Below are 10,222 nucleotides of genomic sequence, written 5' to 3'. Positions count from 1 at the left end.
ACATTTAAACATTCAACATGCCTCATGAATAACCATGCATGTCATATATGGGGTGCAGTTTTCTTACCTCTGGTTCGAGCGAGAATTAATAAAAGAACGACCCTTGAGAACGATCTGCCTTTTAGTTCCTTAGCGGTCACCTAGTCATAACCAATTGGAATCCATTAATAAAGTAAATTAATGAATGGTTCACAATCTAAAACCACACACCCGGGATCAACCCCGCACTCTTGGGAATCTCAATCTACCCAAACGGGGTAAAGGAACCAACCCCCGAGCCTTAAAAGTCATCCCAAGCCTTAAAAATAGGACTTCCTGAAGTTGGCCTAGCGCTGGGGTGCTTCCAAATGGCGCTGGGTGCTGCCCCAAGGCAGAGAGGCCCAAATCCCTGCCCTACATAGTGCTGGGGCGCCAGCTTCAGACCAGAGAAATTTCTGGTTTTCCCTCCTTGCGATTTCCCTTGAAACCAACCCTCCAAACCAATCCCAAAACATCCAATTCAACCCCTAAACTTCATCTACATCACACCCTCATCAAAACCCAAGCAATCTTACTCAAAAACCTCCATTAATTCCCAACTATCCACATCAAAATCTATAAGCTAAAAACTATAAGAAAAACAGAGTATAGCTTAAAATTCATGGATGATTTCTTACCTCAAGTTGGTTTTGAGTTCTCTTCAATGGATGAACCAAGTTCCTAAGCTCCCACCTTTGATTTCTTAGCTTGATTCTTCAATTTGGGCTCAAAAACTCCAAAGGAGAAAGAGGGAAGATGATGAACGTGAGGAAGGGTGAAGCATCTCTGTTTTTTATTATGCTTTCTACAGGTTTCTACAATCCAAAAGCAGATATATATATATATGTTAGGGGTGAAATAACAATTTTGCCCCTAGGTCATTTAAAAGTTTCTAAGGACTCCCAAGGGTAAAATCGTCCTTTCCAACCTATTTCGTTAATCATAATTAACACCCTCCAATTCCCACTATTCTTGATATTCTCAAATACCAATAATTCATATCTCGTTACCCTTTAATTCTCGACAACGTTCTAATCATTAAAACACCTCGAGACTCACCCCGAGCCTCGAACTTAATCCCGTTATGACTAAATTGCTACTTAATACTCAAAGATCGTCTCATGCCGAATCGCTCGAACAAATCCACATTATAATGTGGCCTCAAAAATATATCACCGACATGCATATAAATATACAATTACGCCCTCAACAGGCCAAATTACCAAAATACCCCTGTCATGAAATGTGGATCCACATGCATGCATTTAACATCATATTATAATATAATTCACATAAACATGCACATAATAGTTTAATGGCATAATAAACAATTATGGCCCTCCCGACCTACTAATCCAGCCATTAAACCGCATTAAGGATTTCGGGGCATTACAGTCACAGCTTCACAGACGGATCTGACACCATTGCCGATTTTGACTAGTAAGTCAGTGCCATTTACAAGTAAGCAAGATTTGATATGCAATCCATGTCCACATTTAAACACTCAACATGCCTCAATAATAACCATGCATGTCACATATGGGGTGCATTTTATTACCTTTGGTTCGAGCGAGAAATAACAAATGAAAGACCCTTGAGAACGATCGATCTTTTAATCCCTTAGCGGTCACCTAGTCCTAACCAAATATAACTTCCAATTAATGAAATTAACAGTAAAAGGATCTTGACCCAAACCTCACTCCCGGGACCCCGAATTGTACCCAAATGATAAGTAGATTCGATCCCGAGCCTTAGGAATTGAAACCCCGAGCCAAAAACCCTTAACAACACCCAAAACATGCATAAGAGAAAACAGGGTAGCGCTACAGCGCTGCCCCCCCAGCACCCCAGCGCTACAATCAGGGAAAATTTGCCCTGGCTAGCGCTGTAGCGCTACCCTTTGGGCACTATAGCGCTAGCACTAGGCAGATTCATCCTAGTTTTAGCCTCCTTCGAAACCTCCATTTCCAACCTGAAAATCAAGCTTCCAAACTCCATTTAAACCCCCAAATGAACCCAAAAACCATCTACATATGTCCTAGGCATCATAACCCAAGTAACCCTTGCCAAAAACTCTCATTGAAACTCAACTTTCAAACCAAAAACCCAACTGAAACTCAATGAGAAAAAAGAGCAAGAACAAGAGATTCCATGGTTAAAAACTCACCTCAATCTTAGCTTAGGACCCTCTTCAATGGTAGAGCATAACCCAAAACCCTCAAGGCTTGGTTCCCTAGCTTGGTTCCTCAAAAGAAGCTTCAAAATCCAAGGAGAAATGGGAGAGAAATGATGCACAAGAGAAGGTGAAGGAGACTCTGTTTTTGGTTCACTTCCACGACCTTCTAATGGCTAATTATAAGCTTAGGGTGAAAAGACTTAAATGCCCTCATGCCTAAATAAAAGCCTTAACAGCCACCAAGGGCAAAACCATCATTTCCCACCTATCTCATTAATCATAATTAACACCCTCCAATTCCCGTTATTCTCAAATGCCAATAAATCATATCCCATTACCCTTTAATTCCCGGCAATGTTCTAATCCTCAAATCACCCCAAGCCCCAGAATTAACCCCGTTATGACCATACTGAAAACTTGCATTCAAAGATCGTCTCATGCTGAATGACTCGAACAAATCCACATACAATGTGGATTATTTGTAATTCACCCACATGCATGAAAATACACAATTACGCCCTCAATGGGCCAAATTACCAAAATGCCTTATAACCCATATGCATGCATTTATCATCATATAATAATATAATTCACATAAACATGCATATAACATTTAATAGCATAATAAATCAATTATGGCCCTCCCGGCCTCCTAATCAAGGTCCTAAACCTTATTAGGGATTTTGGGGCATTACAACATTATTCGAGAATATAGGAGTTTCCAATCCCGCTCTTGTCTCCAATGTTCCAGTTTTTGGTAAGGAAAATTAGGTAGTTTAGTTTATGATCTAGTTTATGTTTTGTATGACCTAGCATTTCAGGTACAATAAAGGGGTAAGTGTGTCTGGACCTAAGGTGTCCAATGATGTATGACGGACTTATGTCCGGTAGGCTCGGTTGCCAAAATTTTATGACGGGCCTAAGTTGATGTCCGGTGTATGACAGATTATTGTCCGAGGCTTAATTGCCACCCCTGTATAAGCACTTGTCTTATTATTATATCTGACTTGTTATTATAATCTATGACCTATAGTTATGATTATGACTTGTGATTTATGATTATGACTTGGATTATGATTTGTGATTATGACTTAGGCTATGATATGACCCAGGGTTTTATGATGTTGTATGATTAGTATAAATAAGTTTTGTTATGACTCTTGTAAAATTTATGATATGTTGATTAAATGATTATATGACTAACTCTTGTTTGTATTTTCCTTACTGGGCTTAGAAGTTCACCCCTTATGATGTATTATTGCAGACAGTTAAAGATAGAAAGGCCGGTGGCGAGTGAGACCTAGGAGCTTCGTGATGTACTCGTGGGGACCATATAGTCGAGAAAGATCAAGCGGGCCTATTTATTTATTTATTTATCAAAGAATGTTTTCTTTTAAAGTTTTATTTAAATGTTACTCATTTTAATATGTTAAAGACAGTTATTTTATTTTTTGCAAGACCATGGATCCATATATATATATATTTTAAGTTTTCATTCAATAAAAGAGCAATGTTTATTATTATGATCCAACGTTGTGTTCTCGATAATTTATGAGAAATTAGGACGTTACACTCTTTCCTTCCATTGAAATAAACAAAGAGAATACACTTTTGAATGTTAGAGAAAATAGTATTGCCTAAATGGAAAAGATAAAACTAGATTACAACACTATGCAAAAATACACTTAGACAAGATGATTGTTTAAATAAAAGTTACAACTCTATTGCAATAGATACAAATAAACTAGATAAATGTGAAAGAAAGTAGATAAAAGAAAATACAACTCCAAGCAAAACAATACAAATAAATATATGAAGACTCTCTCACTCACACAACCAAAGTGAAGAGTAGTGGGGATCACCAACTTGAACTAGGTTCAAGACCTTTGCCCAAAAGCTTATTTTCCCATATTCTCAAGCACTAAGGGATCTCATAAGAAATAGTTGGAATTATCAAGTCTTTTTGTGTATTTCTAGCCAAGTGCTATAGTGGATAGAAATAATGTATCTTGCAAGTGAGCATTAGATTTTTATTTATAGAGTTTTGAGACACTCTTTGAATTTCAAATTCCACCAACCCGCTTGGCTATTACCAATGTTTAATTGGATGTTTATGGAATTAAAATGAAGACTTGATAATTACTTGGGATGTTAAAACCGTTCAAATTGGAAAAAAGGCAAAATGGGATCTGGTTGCCAACACCCCAGGCCGCGGGCGTTAGCCCTTGACTCCTAGGCCACGACCTAGGATGCTTGTGGCTGCGGCTTGAAGGCTGTTACAACCTCCCAATTTTGCATCTTTTTCCAAAATATTCCAAACCCTTTCCCACATGATTTCGTAACATCCATACACATAATAGGAGTTAAAAACATATTTTCAACAACCACATCACATTATGACCCTGTTTGTGACAACTTTTTAAAAAGCTAAAAGCTGCTTTCTGAAAAATATATGCAATAATGGTGTTTGGTAAAGTGTCCGAAACAACTTAGTGAATAATTTTTGCAGAAGCTACAACTAAAAGCAAAAGTCGGCAAAACCCAGCTTTTTCTTAAAAATAGCTTTTTTTTTGCAATAAACTTATTTATTATATATTAATCAAGATAAAAATATTTAAAATAAATTAATATTATAATAAAATAAAAAATATTTAATTCTTAAATATTTTTTGTTCAAAAAATATTTTTATAATTTATATTTATTAGTTATCATTTTACTTAGTAAGTTTAAATTAACAAACCACTTTAATATAAAGTTTATTATATATTGTAACATTATTTTTGTATCTCATAGTATTTTTAAATTATAATTTATCAAAATATAACAATTTTATGTTTTAGGAAAAAAAATTAAATAATTAAAGACATAAAAAGTGAGATTCTTAAGATAACTTAAGTTTTACATATTTTTGATTATATCATGATCAAGAATATAATACAATTATTATTATAATTCGAATTTTAGCTAGTGAATAGTTATAATATATATACATAATAATATATATTATATAATATAATACTTTTGTTTATGATCACTTTATTAGTCTCTTATCAAAATCATATTTAATTTAAACATGTGCATTTGTTTTAATAAAATAAATATGACAAACTGATATGACTTTTCCAACTCACAACATTTTAAAATCTGCAATTTACCAAACACTCAGCAACATTTCCCCACAGCACAGCTGCAACTGATTTTTCCCACAACACAGCTACATCTGTTTTTCCCCACAGCACAGCTGTAACAAACTGGCCCTATAGCTTTATGAAATTCAATCAAAATGTGTAACTAATTTGTAGCTGATTTTGTAATTCCAAAATATGTTATACAATTAAATATATACATTGTCTAATTTTGTAACTTTCAAATATTATTATGTTACAATATGTAACAAACACATTTGTTACATTATTTAATATAAATATTATATTATATAAAATAATATAACATTTTTACTGTAAATAATTTTTTAATTATATAATTTCGTCACAAATATTTTTATTAATTATTATTAATATTATAAAATATAAATAATTTATACGTAATATGGTGTCAAGTCAAATATAAGACAAAAAATAGCAGGGAAAAGAAATTGAAAAGGTTACATGTAATATATAGATATTATATAAATATGTATACACATAGAGTTATATAAAAGACAAATACGACAATCTATTCTAATTCTACTGCTACAACTATATATCAAACGGAAAACGTATTTTTTGTAAAAAAAAAAAAACGGAAAACGTATTTCTATTGGGCAGGAAGATTTTTCCTTTGATAGATTCTTATCATACACCGAAGAGGCAAGGAACAACCTTTTTATAAAAATATTTAGAAGTTGTGTAATTTTATTTTAATGATTGCATTTTATAGTATTAACTATATACCATGTTCAATTGGCACATTTTTATATTAGGATAAATAAGTTGATATATAATGGCAAAAATTCAAATAAATTTTTTATATTAGACCATCTTATGTAAATATTATGCTAAATTTAGCACAAAAATTCAATAAAATATATATTGGTAAATTTTTTATAATTATGCTCCAATATATATAAATATAAAATTGATGCAAAAATAATTTTTCTATTAATAATATTTTAATATTTATTAAAAATATAAAAAAATAATATTTCTTTACATTTACATTTAATAACTATAATAAATTAATACTTTATAATAATAAAATAATCATTAATGACATAAAGGTAAATAAAAAAATAAGTATTTATTGCTGATCTAAATTTTAGATTGTGTTATATCAAAACAGTAAAAAAATAACAAATTAATAACAAAGAAAAAATGATATAAAAGTAAGAATTTTGATTAAGAATAAATATTTTTAGGTTGAAGTAAAATATGTGTTAATATCCTATGAAGTATAATAATTTTTCTAGATATTGTTTATATTATATGCTATCTAGAATTTTTACTCCTGAACTATTACCAATAAATTATTGTGTCTTTGATTTTTTCAAGCCGTTAAAAATTACCCCTGAACTATTAACAGCATTGTAAAGTGGAATTTCTGTTAAGTTTTATCCTATGTGGCTAACGGATTGCTGACTTGTCATTGTCACGTCAGCGCTATATGTATAAAAAAAATAAAAAAATATTTAAAATTAAAAAATATATTTCTTATAAAATATTAAAATTAAAAATATTTAAAAAATATATTTTTTTCTTATAAATTCTTAAAAGATTAATTTTTTTTCTTTTAAATTCTTAAAAGATTAAATTTTTTAATAAATTATTAAAAGATTAATTAAATAAAATTTTAAAATTAAAAAAAAAATTATTGGTAGTGATAATACCTAAATTTTTTCAAAAGTTATATTTTAATACCCAAATCTTTTTTTTTCCGGTAATAATACATAAATCTATAATTTTGTTGCAACCATTAGTACTTACCATTAATTACCCGTTAAATATCCACGTGACACATTTTCATTAGTCTAATTGGGAGCGATAATACTCAAATCTTTTCAAAAGTTACACTTTAATGCCCAATATTTTTTGCGGTAATACCTAAATCTACAATTTTAGTGCAACCGTTAATATTCACCGTTAACTTCCTGTTAAGTATCCACGTGACACATGAATTTTGGGATGATTTTAGACTAAATTCTGTAAATATTATAAAAATCATTTTGAATTTGAAAAAATCTACAAGATTATTAAAAATTAATTAATAATATGGATTTTGGGATGATTTTGAGTTTCAATTTTAATTTGGGTTGTTTCGAATTTGAAAATTTTAGTTTTATCAATTAATTTATAATAATCTTTTAGATTTTTTAAAATTCAAAATTAATTTTATAGTATTTAAAAAATTTATGGATATTAGCGGTGATAATATCCAAATTATTTATAAAGTTACACTTTAATACCTAAATTTACGTGAATAAAAATGTGCCGTGTAGATACTTAACGAACAATTAATTGTGACTATTAACGGTTGCACCAAAATTGTAGATTTAGGTATTAAAGTATAACTTTTGAAAAAAATTGGGTATTATTGCCGCCAATATCCCATAAAATATTAACCGAAAATGATCTTTTTTTTACAAAACTTAAACTATTATAATTTCAACCTTACTAACTCCATCATTATTAAAATTAAATAATTTAGTTTTGCCAGATAAAAAAATTAGATGAGTTTCGGTTTATTTTTTTAATATTTAAAAATTTTATTTAATTAATCTTTTAAGAATTTATTATAAAAATGAATATTCTAAGAATTACAAAGATTTTGTTTTTGAAAATTTTGAATTATTTTGAATTTTAATATTTTTTTAGAATATATATTTTTTAATTTTAAATTATACACATGACGTTGTGTAGGAATGTCAAGTTAGCAATCCGTTAGCCACATAGAATAAAACTTAACAGAAGTCTCATTATAACATTGTGAATAGTTCGAGGAAATTTTTTAATAAGTCAAAAAATTTAAGTCACAATAATGTATTGACAATAGTTCGGGCAGAAGCTTAAATAGCGTTTAAATATAGTAAAATTAAAAAATATATATATAATGATATATTACGATGCATTTTAAACCACATTTATAACATTTAAAACCATACTGTGCGATTTGATAAAAATACAATTCGTAACCGCCTCACGAAATGGTGTGAGAGATTTGACCAAGAGTTCTAGTTCTTCATTTCTCCTTCTAGCAAAGTACACGACAGTATATTGACGCCATGTCCTCTTTTACTCCTTTGACAAATAGTCAAAGTCAACACGAAAATAATTCTCACGCTTTTGCTTTCCCATCTATAATCTAAAAAAACAGCCATTCAATTTACACAAATAAAAACGATTTCCTCCTTCAAATAAATAAATAAAAAGGATTGCCAATGCTATTAAATAAAAACACACACACACAAAGTAAAGCTTTCAAAAAATAATTATTTAACAAAATAAAACCACTAAAAGTTTAAGAAGATGACAGCAATCACAACAATTCACTTGTCAAAATTGTCCATAAACATAACCCATCAATAGATGACACCCTCCAAATATAGAAAATAAATCCAATTAATACTTATACACCCTAATGCTTTTTTTTTTTGGTTCATCATTCAAATGGTAAATTAAAAATTTTACTATGAATAAACGTTTCATCACATTAACTAAATTTCTTCTATATAAAAGTGTGTTATTTAACAGAAATTCTTAGTTTTAATGATTTTTTTTTATTAATTTTGACAAAATATTAGTATATTTAACGGTAGATTGTAAACGTGACTTATATTAATTAAAATTAAATAAATGAATAATTAAATAAATTAAAATATGATAATTTTGAGATATTTTACAATGATAATTATTTAAAAATAATAAAACTATATATTTTATAATTTAAATAAAATTTAATTAAATTTAAACTTAACATTATATTAAACATATAATATATATATATAATCTTTTGTTGTCATAGCCAAATTAAAAAAACTAGAACAGATATAAACTTAAACAAAAAAATTTAATTAATTAAATAGGATATTTTTAAGATATTTTATGATAATTTAAATAATTAAATCATATTTATTTAAAAATAATAAATGTATACATATTATTATTTTATTTTATAAATTTGTGTGATAATTTATTTTTTATCAAGTAGTTGGAGCTCTTTTTTTTCATCGAATTCACCAAAGGAAATTGTGAGATACATTATAAACTAAAAATAGTTGATGCATACATTATGTTTTTCTATTATTAATTTCTTTTTGAATATTATTGTATTATATATATATCTTATATAACTATGTAAATATATATATGTCAATGTTATGTTTATATTTCATAAATGTAGAGATTATTGATATAAATATTTATATATACTATAAAATTATAATTTATTCTATTATATATATATATTAAAAATATAGTAAATCAATTTTTATTAAAATTATAAATCATATTTACAATGAAGTAAATTTGTATTGTAGGTTGTTTTTACCTAGTGAATTCTAAAAAGTATCTTTCATATAAAAAAAGTTTATGTAATTTTGGTTCTTCAATTTTGTTTATACAAGTTTGTACTTTTGATTTCCAATAGTTACAATAAGGATTGTATATTATATAAATTAATAAAAAAAACGATACCTTTAGTTCAACAATTTCGACTATTTCTCTTTATTTTTTTCATTCTTCTTCCATAAACTAAGTTTTTTTTTTGTCGCATTCCATAAACTAAGTTTATTACATGAGAATAACAACAAAAATTATTGTTGTTCAATTTTGAGCTGAGAGTATTAAACTAGTTTTAAAAGAAAATAGATTGACTAAAAATGATTTTTTTTTGTATAAAAGAGATATTTATGAAGTGGTTGTGAAATATATAAATAAATAGAGATACTTTTGCAAACTAAATCTTTATAAAAGATATTTTGTAAAAATATTTATGTTAATCAATTTTTTATAAAGCATATTATTAAAATGTCATTGACAAAAATATATATATCTCTTCTATATAATAAATGTGTAGATAACGAAAATTCTTGA

The sequence above is a fragment of the Humulus lupulus genome, chromosome 4 (genome assembly GCF_963169125.1).
Source record: "Humulus lupulus chromosome 4, drHumLupu1.1, whole genome shotgun sequence".
NCBI lineage: Eukaryota > Viridiplantae > Streptophyta > Magnoliopsida > Rosales > Cannabaceae > Humulus > Humulus lupulus.
This window is presented reverse-complemented; position numbering follows the sequence as displayed.